This window comes from Nelumbo lutea, chromosome 1 (assembly GCF_056320005.1).
Source record: "Nelumbo lutea isolate HS-2025 chromosome 1, American lotus-T2T, whole genome shotgun sequence".
NCBI classification, from domain to species: domain Eukaryota; kingdom Viridiplantae; phylum Streptophyta; class Magnoliopsida; order Proteales; family Nelumbonaceae; genus Nelumbo; species Nelumbo lutea.
In genome coordinates, this window is record NC_142684.1 from 125,227,156 (window position 1) to 125,241,337 (window position 14,182).

Consider the following 14,182-nt stretch of genomic DNA (forward strand, 5'->3'; position numbering starts at 1 on the left):
CTAGCATATGCGCCATGTAAATTGAGTTCTTCTATATGTTACGTCTCACCCTTTTTGTGCTTATAATGATAAGATTATCTGCCATAATTTTCGTCCTCTTCTTATCTATTAGTTAGTCGATCACCTAATTAACCTCATTGTTTAGATTATTTTAATATCGACATTCGTCAATGTGATAACAAGAGGCAAGAAATAAGCACAACCTCTTAATTATCGTATTTCCCAACATAAAAATTAAATAAAATATGCAATACTTATTTTATTTATTCTTATTTCTCAATGCCCTAACAAAAAGCTCAACAAGTTAAGAGACTCAAATACATACTAGTGATAAACGTTAGTTTCTTGAAACAAATATATTATCTTTTTATGATATAAGGTTTTGGAAAATTGCTAGTATTCCATTGTGGCATTCTATTTTGTTCATTAAAAAACATATATATATAAATAGATTTAAAAATCAAACTTGATTTGTATTAATGTTAGCCTTATGCTTAGGGCTGCAAACGGATCCACTAAAAACGGATATAAGTATCCAAATTTTGTTAATTCACATTTAAATTTGAATTCTAATCGAATCTTATACATAAGATTCAAATTGAATTTGGATTGTAATCGAATATTGAATAGTATCAATAAATAAAACTAAAAATTATCAAAATATTTTATATTATTAATAAAATGGACTTTAATATTATGTTTCATGAGCAAAATAAATTGAATGCATAACTTCAACATATGACAATTAAGTAAAAATGCAACATTCAGACCAACTTTGTTAGCAGACAAAATATATAATTTAAGTATATGTGAGTATACATATTTAAATCAAATGGAATCGGATGTTCATTGTTGTTTCCTTCTCTTGAAGCAATTATTTTTTTTTTCCTAACATGGCAGTTGTTTTTGCTTTTGAAAAAACAAAATCACGCATGGTAGCAAATACCCCCTAAGTTGAATATTGCAGGCCCAATGGTTTAAAGATTAAACCATAATTTCCAAAATGGGCAGAAGTATAAAAGCTGGTATGGCAATGCCTTAGCCTGCGGTAAATTCCATGTGTCTCAGTGTCTCGTCTCGCAATTTAGCCCATAATTCTTAGAACAGACACGCATGACAGAGCGGAGCCCAAAGGACATTGTTTTTCTCTTTCTGCCAATACTGTACCCTTTGACGAGACTGTCTTTGTTCTTCCGATCAAACAAGGAGAATAAGAGAAGGAGATTACCTAACACGTGCATTTCACATGGTACAAATCGTTGCAAATTGCGTAGTCGTTTTCATTCGCTCCCCCCCTGCACATAATTCCAAGTTCTCATACGTGTCTCTCTTTTTCCTGATTTCAATCTGTACCCTGTATCAAAATTTCATAAACCAACATGCAAACTTGCAAAATGAAATCATTGATATGATACCACAAAAGCTTAAAAACCATTGCAAGGGTTAAAGAGAAGATGTTATTTAATGCGGATGAAAAATTGGTAGGTATATAGTTCACAATTGTTTTGAATTATGGACAAATTATGTGTATTATACCGGTTTATAAACAGATCGAATCGGATTCGAATTAAGGTATATTCAAATCTGATCTGAACCAAAAATCCAATCTGATCTGATAGGATTCCATCAGAATTTGAATCCTATCGGATCTGATTTGATTCGACTTGTTTTCTTTACAAATTAATAAATTATTAAAAAATAAAATAAAATATACCAATTTAATTAAAGAAAAAACAGAAAATATAAGTATTTTTTTAATTATTTTCATCATATATACATGTTTTATGAAAAAATAAATAATATAACAAATTTATAAAAATATAATATAAATAATATATTTATAAATAAATAAATTACATATATATCTATAAATATATAACACATCGGATCGGATCTTCTTAGATTAGATCAAATAGGGGTTATCTGAATTCGACCAATTGGATCAAATCGGATCATGATCTGATCCATTTGCACCCCTATCCACACCACACTTTTTAATTCCATGTATCTCATATATAGTTTATGAATGATCTACACAATTAATCACATCTAATTTTTGCATTTTATATGATAAATATATTGAAAAAGGCATCAATAAATTAATATTAATTTTAAAAAAATGATAATAAAATAATAAAAAATTAAAAATATATATTTGAAAATATTATTTTATTGCTAAAACATCAAAAAATTAAAAACTTAAGTAAAATAATTAATAGTTTATTGATAAAAAATATTAAAAATAATATTTAAACAAACGATAAACAGTTCAATTAAGTTTCACAAAACAGAAAACAAACGAGATGGATGCATCAAGAACACAACTAAAAAAAACAAACGATCAGTGGTTCAGGTTCTTTGAACAAAATTGAATAACATGAAGTGAATAGTAGACTCCAAACATAAAATGAGCTCCATACTATTCGCACAATAGAGAAGGATCTAGCAACTTTCAATAGCTAAGAGGGAAAGCACAGTAAAAGAGGGTTTAAAGAACCAAATCAGAAAGAAAATGAAGGGAAGGAAATTGAATTTAAGAGACAGAGTATACATTAACATCGATAAACTATACCGAGGAGGAAAAGAGATCCTCAACATCATCATAGAAAAAGGAAAATGCACAAGAAGAAGGGTAAGGATAAGATATATATTTTCCAACAAAAAAATGCAAAAAGAAAAAATTCCTAACCAAGAAATTAAGAATGCCGTATCACAAGATCAGCCTTGAGAGAAAACTTGAGATTTCTACATTAGAATATATCAGAATGCACACAACAAGAAGAAACGAGGGTTTTCGGATACAGATCTACCATTTGTCAAGAACAAGATGAATTGAACACTTACACTGAGGACTAAAGAGAGAGAGAGAGAGAGAGAGAGAGGAGAGAAACTTACAGCGTGAGTTTTTTCAAGATCGAGCCTTGGCAGGTGGACCAGTGGAGGAGAGTTGCAATGGAGGAGAGATTCGGTGGTGGAGAGCTGTGGCTAGACCTGTTCACGGGTCGGGTTTTGGGCCTGACTTTACATTGTGTCAGGCTCGGGCTTCGGGTCGGTTTCATTGAAATTTTGGCAAAAGCCAAACCCGAATTCAGCCCATGAACTGGTCTAGCTGCGGCAGAGGAGAGCTTCGAAAGGCAATGGAAACCTCCAATGGTAAAATGTGAAGAAGCAATAGTATTTTAGGGAGAATGTGAAATAGGGGTCAAAGTAAACTATGGACGGACTCTAACTACAAGAATTTGTCATTGTCCCTAAATTGGGGTGTGAACGGGCCGATCTACAATATAACGTAAACCAATCCCGTTCACAGCCAGCCCAATAAAGAGTTCATCCCAACGGCAAGACCAAAACAGTCCATCCACGAGATTAACACGGAACTGAACATCGCATAAACCATTCCCCGTCCCTACAAGGTTACAACCATTTTTGGCCAACTAGCTAAACGAAAAAAGCTTCGGCTCCAACATCGTAGCTAGTATTATAATCCTTGCAATAACCGCAGGGCAACAACAGGATAAACTAAGCCCTATGTATAGAGAGAGAAAGAGAGAACTCTAGTCTTCCAAGTTGAAAGTCAAACCATCAAAAGGACTCACCCTTTTTCTTTTTTGTAATGCCAAGTTAACGATTGTACCTGATTTATAGGGTTTTGAGAAAAACATGCAACTCAACTCCCTAGCCCTTTCAGCCACCCACCTTTTCATTGCAAAATCAGATTAAAAAAATCAAGTTCACCTCCTAGGAGATTTTTGCATTGGTGACCAAAACAGAGAATTCAAGAAAAAGGCAAATTTCTCATCATAAAATTCAAGGCAACATGCTGAAAACACTAGAATACCATTTCACCTATCAAAAAGATGGAAATAGATCCATTCAAGCCCAGTTGACCAGACCAGTCCTTAGACTAATGCAAGCCAGTAAAAAGACAAGAAACTATTTCAGTTTCATTTAGGCATCCTTAGACCAATACAATTAGAAGGAAACAATAGGGGATCAATTCATCCAATCAACACCAAATGCAAACCAATGGTCAACAATCCATCTTAGATAAATGTCAATACCATCAAGCCAAAACAAAATGACTCTAAATGCCAATACCATCAAGCCAAAACAGAATGACTCTTAATGCCAATACCATCAGTTCAAAGTCATCCAATAGATTGCATACTAACAACAAGTAGTTCAGAAGACAAAGATCACACCAAATGCAAACCAATGGTCAACAATCCATCTTAGATAAATGTCAATACCATCAAGCCAAAACAAAATGACTCTAAATGCCAATACCATCAAGCCAAAACAGAATGACTCTTAATGCCAATACCATCAGTTCAAAGTCATTCAATAGATTGCATACTAACAACAAGTAGTTCAGAAGACAAAGATCACACCAAATGCAAACCAATGGTCAACAATCCATCTTAGATAAATGTCAATACCATCAAGCCAAAACAAAATGACTCTAAATGCCAATACCATCAAGCCAAAACAGAATGACTCTTAATGCCAATACCATCAGTTCAAAGTCATCCAATAGATTGCATACTAACAACAAGTAGTTCAGAAGACAAAGATCACTATGATCATGTATGTATTTATAGAACTAAGGGGGGCGTTAAAGTCAAGAAAGTGTTTCATCTGCAAACTAATGTTTGAGTTTAGACCTCACACAGAAATCAAAGTTCAAACAATTCAGCTCAGAAGATAATCAAGGTCTGCCTGAAACCAGTTGGCAAGCCTATTTATAGACACTACTAAGTCCTTGAAAACCACAGAAATACAAATTTGGCAAGCCACCAATTCATTCACCAAACCCTTAGCTTGTTTGAGAAGAGGAGGGAGTATTTTATAGTAGGTCACTCCCCTGAATCAAGTTTTCTCCTGCTCTGTTTTTTTTCAACACAATGACTAAAGCTCAAGGAGAAACAAAGATATCTTTGCATCAAGACTGCCCAGAGGATAAATAAGAAATAAAGCAGCAAATACCTTAGCAAGAAATAATAATGATAAAATATCCGAAAAAAAGAACTGAATATAAGAAAGGGAAACCACAAAATAGTAAACCGAAAACATGACAAAATTCACATTAAAAATTAAATTAGATTCTTAGAGAAGCTATCAACTGAATGTATACCATAAAGTCAATAGAAAAATTAAATTAGAGATCATATATACTTGACAATTTCTGAAAGTATCGAGAACACCAAAGTCTTATATGTTAAATGTCCGGGCAAACTACTCCAAGTGCTCCAACAGTACTAGATCTACAGCCATGGCAGCATGTAAGGAAGAGAGAAATCATTTTCGATAGTGTAAAACATAAAAAATGCATTATCAGATACAATGATTCATAGGTTTGAGAACAAAAACAAATTTGAAGTAAGATATTACCAGTGGAAGTGTAGATGCAGTGAGGGGAAGCCCGGTTTGGAGAAATGAAATGAACGTGAAGAAAAGAACCACAAAATTGGAAGCCCGGTTTGTTTTCCACCGATCTGGAAGTATAGCCACTGATTTGGAACGTCAGTGGCTATACTTCCAGATCGGTGTAAAAACAGAGTTTTTCTGGTTTGTTTTTCTATGCATTATTGATTGAAAATTCAAATATATATACATGAATACACAGCCACCAAACTCCAAAGCTTATGGCAACTAGAACTCCTAAGCTTACAGGGACTCAATCTTTTCTATCCAATCTGAACAATACATGATAAGGAAAGAATATCCCACATTCTGCTCTTTGTAGTCTTCATTGCTCTTGTTGATGTAATGCTTCGGAAATAATAGAGTCCATCTCGCTGCTCACCCGCTCCAATCAGCATCCTCGTAGTGCGGTCCTGTATCACATATAATTTATTAGTGAACTTGACAATACAATTTGATTCCTCAATAAATTGCGATACAGAAAGTAAATTGCAATTCAAACTAAACACATATAAAACACTAGTCAGTTTCAGATGATCGTCCAGTGCAACTATGACTTTTTTTTCTGCTATTGTCACTTTCTCGTCTGGTAGCCCGACAGAGCACGGAATGACATTCTTTATGTCTTTCATCGACTCGAGGCTTCCTGTCATATGATGAGAGGCCCCTGTGTCTATTATCCATTTTGACAATTTTTGCTTATCACTTATTCGCTAACTCCCCTTTTTCTGTGTATCCAGAAGGTTGAGTGACTTGTTCCACTACTCACTACTTAGTCCATTTTACCCAGTCTTGGCTGCATCAATTGATTCTCCTTGAGACGCATTGCCTTGGGCAGAGGCTTTGGCTGTATTGGCCTTGACTTGGTCGCCATGTCCTTTTCCTCCTGTCCCCGCTCCTTGTTTCTGTCCACCACACCCTTGGTCTATTCCACGGGCATTACTCTTCAGCCGATCGCCCCACCATTCAGGGTAGCCGATCAGTTGGAAACAATACTCTGTATCATGGCCTGCCTTGTTGCACTGAGTACATACTACGTTCTTGTCTCTACCTTCGCTTTGTCTCTTCCCTGCATGGGCTGCAAAGGCCACAGCTTCAGTCTTCTCTTCCTTTGCTCTAATCATGGTTTAAACTTGCTCCTCTTGAATTACTATAGCATAGGCTCGATTCAAACTTGGCAAGGGTTCTGTACTCAGTATATGCGGGCGCTCACCTCCATAGACCGTGTCGTCTAGCCCCATCAAAAATTTATGAAGTTTCTCTTCATCTCGCTTCTTATCACATGCCCTACTTATGTTGCAGTTGCACTTTCCACATTGACAAGTGGGATATTGCTCATAATTTCCCAATTCCTCCCAAATCATCTTGAGTTTGCAATAGTAATTCAGAATTGTCATTCCTCTTTGTTTGCAATTTACCAGCTCGGATTTGAGTTGTTGAACTCGTGGTCCATTACCAACAGAGAATCGCTCCTTTATATCATCCCAGAGTGTCTGTGCAATCTCAATGTACGTTATGGATGAACGTAAATTATGTTCAATCGTATTTAGAATTCATGACACAAGCATGGAATTCACCATCCACCAATCTTCCAATTCCATCGAATCGTCCGAAGGTTGCTTCACAAAATCCATTGATGAAGCCGAAATTCTTCTTGGCTCGCAGCACCGTTCTTATTGCTTGAGCCCTTCATCATAATTGTCGCCTCTAAGATAGATCTGTGTGATAATGCTACATGGATTGTCATTGGTTGATAGAAGGTAGGGCGATATCACATTCTTTGTCAATTGACCACTGCTCTGTTCTTTTTCTCTGTTTTCGGCCATCGGTGGGTTGATGTCGTACTTCACAAGTTTTGACAGAAATCCAAATCCCAAAAAAACAAAAGGGAGTTGAGCTTCAGAAATACCTCCAGTCCTTATAAAAAAACTGCTCTTCGGATTTGGGATTGCACTGACCGAACTCGCGAGTCAGTCCTTATAAAAGTTGCTCGTCGGATTTGGCATTGCAGTGATCGAACTCGCGAGTCATCCGCAACCAACCGCTTCTAAAGCTTTTGCTCCAAAAAGAAGACAATCGCTGGTAATAGATCGCCACCGCTGGAACGAAAGACGACCGCTGGTAATGGATCACCGCCGCTGGAACAATTCCCGCCTCTCAGTGTTCGCACCGCTGGTAATAGATCGCCGCCGCTGGAACTACTTCCACCTCTCAGGGTTCACACCGGTGGTAATAGATCGCAGCCGTTGGAACGACTCTCACCTCTCAGTGTTCGCTAAGGGGAGAAACCGTCGCTTCCGCTGGTTGCCCAAAAATAGAAGATGATTATCAGTTTCAGCAAAACTGAACTTCTGTAGAAGATGAAGACCGAAGAACTCTGCAGAGTTCTTGTCTGTTCTGCGAGAACCGGAACTCAGAACGGACCCGCCAGTTGCAGTCTTGGTAGGATGAAGGCGAAGATCGAACTCTGCAGAAGACGGAGTATCGAATGGAATCTGGAGTGCAGAGTCTCTCCTTTCCCGGCACCAAATAACGTCGTTGCTGCCACTGATCTCCAGAGGTCTTGGAACACAAACCTCTCGCTTCCGTTTCGTGGCTCTGATACCATGTAAAAACAAAGCTTTTCTGGTTTGTTTTTCTGTGCATTATTGATTGAAAATTCAAATATATATACATGAATACACAGCCACAGCCACCGAACTCCTAAGCTTACAAGGACTCAATCTTTCCTATCCTATCTGAACAATTCATGATAAGGAAAGAAGGAAAGAAGATATACACAAAGAGGATATATACATGAATGGACTCCTAATCCTAACAGAAACATATCTAACAATATCTAGACTTACCATTGAGAATGAAGCTACGATGGTGAAATTTTAGGCTCAAATCTGGTTTGATTGCGATGAGAAAGGCAGGATCTCAAATCTAGATAAGGATTTGAGATATCTTGACTACTTGCTAACGATAGATATCAGACATCAATAGTAGCCATTGTTGTCGAACTTCGATGGAGGTCTGTAGGAAGCTGTGACGAGGGACGCAAATGGAAATGGTTGGCTTGTTTGCCACGATTGTTTAAGAGAGCAAAGTTTGCTTGGAAAAAATCGAAGAAACCTTTTTCCCTCTATATTGACAAAAATGCTTATTTGTCCCAATCTTCATTACATTTTTGCATTCTTTCCAAATGCTCGCAAATCTGACCCGGGATGCAAATTTGTGCTGAACCGGAATTTGCACTCCTTCCAAACGCAGCCTTTATGGATACAAGGAATGGTTTTATTTTCAATAATAATGCTCCTAATCTAGTTGCAACTCTTGACAAGGTAGCCAATTAAGCAATTTCAAGAAGCATCACAAACACAGCTCCCTTCTGAGGCAGAGACAACAGACCCGGTATTTTGGACACTCCCTGAATCTGCTCAGGTAAAGTTAAATGTAGACGGGGGGCGTATGTGAATAAAGATTCTGCAGCTGTAGGTATAGTAGTCCGTGATATTGCGGGAAGGTGTTTGACTTTGAAGTGCTTCCCAGTCCATGGTTCGTCTCCTCGACAGGTATGAAGGTTTAAACCTGGCCAAGCATTTGAAACTCTCCAAGGTGGTGAATGGTGATCGAATCTGATTGCAAGCAAGTGATCGAGGCACATACGTACTTCATCTGATTGCAAGCAAGCGATCGAATCTTTCTCGCTGGACTGTTTCTTCCGGTTTGGGTTCAGTTTTGTTCAAAGGAGTGCTAATCAGGTAGCTCACCAAATAGCGCAAAGAGGTCTTCGGGGTAGAGAGTTGTGGACTGTTGCTTGCCCAGTTTTTTGAAGACTTCTCCTATCTCTTCTGCTGGTTCAGGTTTAGGCTATAGTTTCTTGTGTTTCTTCTTTTCTGTTTTCTCTAGTCTAGCCTCTAGCGTTAGGAGTTAGCTTTAATCTGTTTAGTCTACAGTTAGTAGCTTTGTTGCTATGTTGGTGTGAGTTCCTGTAGCTCTGTGCTTTTCTCTTTGTACTGTTCTGTTTCTCTTTCAATGAATCATGTTCTCTACGAAAGAAAAGCATGCAACTCATCAAGAAGGGTATAAGATCATCAGAAGAATCTGTGAGAAATCATATCATCAAAATTAAATAAGTTAAAAAAAAAAAAGTTAAGAGGTTTTAAAAAAATTCCTTATATATAGTGTGACTTGTGACTTGTGAGTGAGAATTATGAGGAGGATTCCTAGGCTTGACATACAATAAGGACTAAAGGACATGATGTCTAAAGCAAACAGTGCAAGCCCAAGCCCATGTTGGAATTTGTCACAGGGGGTGGGGTGGGGTGGGGGGGAATGTTATCGATCTCATGCATGCAGCCATGGTCTATCTATTTATATTCAAGACACCATATGTTTAAGGAAAAAGCTTCGATCCACATGCTGCTTAACTTAATTAATTATGTGTTACAACCACACAAATTAACTTTGGTTTAAATTAGTAATAGCATATATTAGAAGGCTGATGAGTTAGCCTGCCAAACGTATGAAGACACCATTTTCGATGCATGGGCTTTGTTGAGTGAAAGTGAAATAATAGAAATGCATAATGTTTAAATTATATAATTTATAATTTATACAAAAATAAATAAATATATTTTAAATACACTATCAACTAATTACATTTTTTTCCTGAAGATTATTAATAATTAGTACATTTTTCAAAACGCAATAATAGTGGTTATATTTTTTTTTTGGGAAATTTATCATATTTATTGGAAATCATGTTAATCCATTTTTGGTAATTTCTTTGATAAATTTTGTTAATTAAGACAAAAGTATTGGTATTTTATTTTTGGTTATTTTCTTGGTTAATTTCTGTTCATTAAATGTAATTTTCTGCTATTATTAGATTAAATTATATTTAAATAAATATTTTAAATATAATTACTTTTAATTACAATTTAAAATCTAGTTTACTTAAAGATTCAAACACTGTTAATTAATAAAGAATATTAATATTTTTTATTTAATACGTCATTTTACTAAACACTGTTAATTAATAATACTGCAGTTATTGAAAATACTGTAAAATATGGCTAATTATTAATACTGTAATTATTAAAATTATTTTAAATATAAAATACATTATTTTTAATAAATAATGTTAATTAATTAAAATACTGTAATTATTAAAAGTACTATATTAATTAAAAATACTATTAATTAATGAATTCAGTATTTTAATAAATACTTTTGATTAATAAATAATACTGTAATTATTAAAAATACTGTATTAATTAAAAGTACAGTTAATACTGTTAATTAATAAAACGCTGTAATTATTTAATTACTGTTAAAGATTAAATACTGTAATTGTTAATACTCTTTTTTAATAAATTCAAACTTACATTATACTAATTAATAAATATATTATTTAATACTGCTTTTCAATAAATAATGATAACTATTTAAAATACTAAAATTATTAAAAACACAGTTAATTAATAAATACATTATTTTTAATTAATATGGTTAATACTGTTAATTATTAAAAATATTTTTAATTAGTATTAATACAGTAGATTTAAAATAAAAATAATTAATATTAATTAATAAAAAGACTGTTAATTAAAAATTTAAAAAACTGTTAATTATATAAAATAATTACTGTTAATTATAATTAAATAATGTAATTACTAAAAGTACTATATTAATTAAAAATACTGTTAATTAATGAATTCAGTATTTTAATAAATACTTTTCATTAATTAATAATATTGTAATTATTAAAAATACTGTATTATTGAAAAAGTACAGTTAATATTGTTAATTAATAAAACACTGTAATTATTTAACTACTATTAATTAATAAATTCTGTAATTGTTAATACGGTTTTTAATAAATTATAGCTTACATTATATTAACTAATAAATACATTATTTAATACTGTCTTTGAATAAACACGGATAATTATTTAAAAATACTATAAATATTAAAAACAATGTTAATTAATAAATACATTATTTTTAATAAATACGAAATACTATTTCTAATAAATACACTGTTAGTTATACAAAATAATTACTGTTAATTTTCTGATAATTACTGTTAATTATAAAATTACCATATGTTGATTTTCTGATAATTACTGATAATTATATTTAAATAGTGTTAATTAATTATAACTAAATACAGTATTTATTAATTAATTAATAAAAAATAACTAAATAATTTTTTATTATGAATTAATAAATACTGTTAATTAACTAAATACTTTATTTGTTGAAAATACTCTTAATTAATAAATACTATCATTTTTAATAATAAACCATAAATTAAAAATCTTGGGCTAAATTTTGATTGTACATTAGTAGTTTTTAAGGTTGTGTGCCCTAACCCAGCCCACACCTTAAGTGTAATAATATTTGCCTAGACCTACAGCCTTTCCCGTGTTAATTATAAATGTATGATTTTTTTATAATTTAATTTATTTATATTTTTCTATATATTAATATAGAATGTGTTATGTAAATATTATATTCATATGCACATATGGTAAATATTATTATATAATATTTAAACACTATATTTTTAAATTGGAAATATCCAAAGAATATTGTTAACAATTTAAAAATACTGTTAATTAATTAATAAGTATTTAAATACTATATTTTTAATAAATACTGTAAATTAGTAAAATACTATAATCATTAAATACTGTTTTTATTAAAATACTGCTAATTATTGAAAAACTGAAAATTAATAATATTAATGAAAATACTGTTAACTATTAAAATACTTTTACTTAGCTGCTAATTATTAAATACTGTTAATTTTCAATAATGCCTTTTAATTGGTAATTAGTAATAATGTTTTAAATATTATTAAATACTGGTAATAAGTTTTAAATATTATTAAAATTATTATTAATTAATCATTAAATACTGCAATTAATATACTGTTAATTATTGGAAATACTGCTAATTAATAATGTTAATGAAAATAATGTTAATTATTAAAATAATATTAATTACTGTTAATTATTAAAGTACTGTTTAATAATTCTGTATTTCTGTAATTATTAATAATAATGTTAATTACTGTATTCTTTATTGAAATTAGTGTATTTATTGAGCCTGTTAATTCTAAAAGTTTCTGTATTTTTATTGAAATTAGTGTAATTATTTAAAATACTGCTTTTAATTAAAACTGTCAATTAATAAAAATGCAGTATTTATTGAAATTACTATATTTATTGTAACTGCTAATTATAAAATTTACTGTATTTTTATTGACATTACTGTAATTTTTTCAAATACTGTATTTAATTAAAACTGTTAATTAATAAAAATATAGTATTTATTGAAAATTCGATTAATTAATAAAATACAGTCTTTTAACGCATTATTTATTGAAATTACTGCTAATTAGTAAAATACTGTATTTTTTTAAATACATTATTTTTAATGCTGTTAATTAAAAATATTGGTAATTAATAATACTGTTCATTAATACAGTAATTGTTAATGTAATTATTTAAAATACAATATTTTTAATAAATACAGTAATTATTAAAATAGTGTATTTAAAATACCGTTTGTTACTTATTTAATGACTTAATAAAAACATTGTTTTTAAAATAATACTATTAATTAATAATACTGTTTCATTAAATGTTAATAATACCGTACATTAATTCAGTAATTACTAAAGATACTGATAATTATAAAAAATAATGTAATCATTAAATACAATTAATTAAAAATATTGGTATTTTCAAATACTGTATTATTGAAATTCTTTAAAATACTCTATTTACTGTAATTATCAAAAGTACTTAATTATAGATTTTATATTTTTTAACAAATTTTTATAATGAATATTTATTTTATTTTATTAATAAATATTTTATAATATAGTAATTATCTAATACTGTACCGTGCATCACACAGTATGGGAAAACCGTGTGGTGCAAGGTTTGGGTTGAACCGTGGCTACACAGTACAAGTAACCCATGTATCACAGGGTTAGATGTTAACCGTGAGCCACACGATTAGGCTCGCGCAACCCGAATACGAATCGAAATCGGGTCCATATGACCCGTTTCGATTGTCTTCTTTGCCCGAATGCTAATACGAGTCCTACGATGACTCAAATGCTTCTTTTTTTTCACTTTTTTCTTTTCAATATACTTTTTTTACCTATTAGATAATCATTTTGTAATCGTTTTCAACATATTTCAATGAAAAATCTAGAAATGAAGGAGATAAATGTGAAAAATCAATCTGTTAAAAGTAATAGGTGCAGAAATTTTTTCAGCTTTTTTTTCCATGGTATGTATCGTTTTTTATTCACCAATCATCTACAGTCATTACCAATATTTTTAAACAAAAAAAAAAATCTAATGCATAGCAAGCAAACGAGGAGTAAATTGACACTGAGATGTTTCTTGAATGCAGGATATACTCTTGATGCCGGGGCAAGGAGAGGGCTGATTGAAATACATTGAAGAGCAGTGGACGAATCCAAAAGCTTGGCACGTATGTAAGAAGGTAGTTTAAAAGCAGGATAATTCAGAGAAAAAAATGAAACAAACCTGATAAGCAGGAGAGTCCAGAATCCAATCCTGATAGAACGTCTGTAAGAAGAGTAGAAGAACTTTTTTGAAGTCTGTTGTAAAGATGTGGGCAGGAGACGCATCGGAAGTGCAACCGTCTCTGCCCACTTTTAATTCAGGCTGATTTAATTGGCTCTTTTAATAATACGTGAATTAAAAAATTAAAAAAAAAT

At 31.9% G+C, this 14,182-nt stretch overlaps 2 long non-coding RNA genes across 3 annotated transcripts; both read right to left on the bottom strand.

Moving 5' to 3' along the window:
- Nucleotides 1-745: 745 nt before the first annotated feature.
- On the bottom strand, nt 746-3,148 carry LOC148877357 (uncharacterized). Its single transcript, XR_016113136.1, has 2 exons — nt 2,896-3,148; nt 746-1,354 (listed from the first exon to the last, which is right to left on the bottom strand). It is a non-coding gene; the product is annotated as an uncharacterized LOC148877357 (long non-coding RNA).
- A 2,412-nt stretch (nt 3,149-5,560) lies between these two features.
- LOC148877358 (uncharacterized) lies at nt 5,561-8,524 on the bottom strand. Of its 2 annotated transcripts, none has more exons than XR_016113135.1 (3): nt 8,274-8,524; nt 6,211-8,062; nt 5,561-5,837 (listed from the first exon to the last, which is right to left on the bottom strand). It is a non-coding gene; the product is annotated as an uncharacterized LOC148877358 (long non-coding RNA). The 2 variants fall into 2 exon arrangements; XR_016113134.1 differs by having other exon boundaries at nt 6,194-8,022; nt 8,274-8,523.
- Between the last annotated feature and the right edge of the window lie 5,658 nt (nt 8,525-14,182).